Raw genomic sequence first — 902 nt, 5'->3', positions numbered from 1 at the left:
GTCCTTGGAGAGGGACATCATGTTTGGGAGAGGGGAGGGACGGTGCAGGAGAGGAAGACCCTCAATGAGACGGCTTGAGTGGTGCGACTGAGTGTGTTTGAGAGGAAGAGGTTGACAGAGGATAGAATTGTGTTTAGAGCTCTTGTACATAGGTTTGCTATGAATCACAAGCAACTCAAAGGCACATAATAACAACAACATACCTACACTTAACCTATGTATCTATACATACATGTATATATGAATAGATAAAATAAACAAATATAGAAATTTTGTTTTGTAATCACTTGCATCTATTAAAAATAATCAGAATACTCAGTAATTAGGGAAACCACAAAATTTATTACTTAATAATTCTGAAAAGACTTGAAAATATATAATCTTAATACTGAATTTAAAAGAGAAAAATTAAAAAAAAATGAAAGAGAAAATTTATCTATACAATGTCTGATGGGGACCTGAAGAGAAAGGGAAATCGTGGGCATAGTTCAATGGTGATTTACTTTATAAGACTAAAAGTATGGGAATTATTGCAAAAAACTCAATGTTGATGAATAAAAGTGTGAAACATAATATACATGAATTTTGTTTACAAACCAGTATACAATAAAATTTTCTAAACATGATTTAAGAGAAAATTATTTTATTTAGTGTTCAGAGTGGTGGAATGTTATTTGATTAGAGTTACATGGTTTCTATGTAAGTATTTAATACTCAAAATATTTTTCATAGCTAAATTATTATCATAAACTTGAACACACATACACACACACAGACAAACACACATTTTATGTTTCTTTGGAAAAGTTTGTTTTGCTCATTGCCTACTGATATAATGACAATCTCTTTGAAAATCATTAATTAAATAAAAATAAATGTAAATCATGTATACTGTTTCACAT

Source organism: Elephantulus edwardii, unplaced genomic scaffold (assembly GCF_000299155.1).
Source record: "Elephantulus edwardii isolate Elephantulus edwardi_28Jun2011 unplaced genomic scaffold, EleEdw1.0 scaffold00051, whole genome shotgun sequence".
Classification (NCBI taxonomy): domain Eukaryota; kingdom Metazoa; phylum Chordata; class Mammalia; order Macroscelidea; family Macroscelididae; genus Elephantulus; species Elephantulus edwardii.
The sequence above is the reverse complement of the archived record's forward strand: the minus strand, read 5'-3'. Positions refer to the sequence as shown.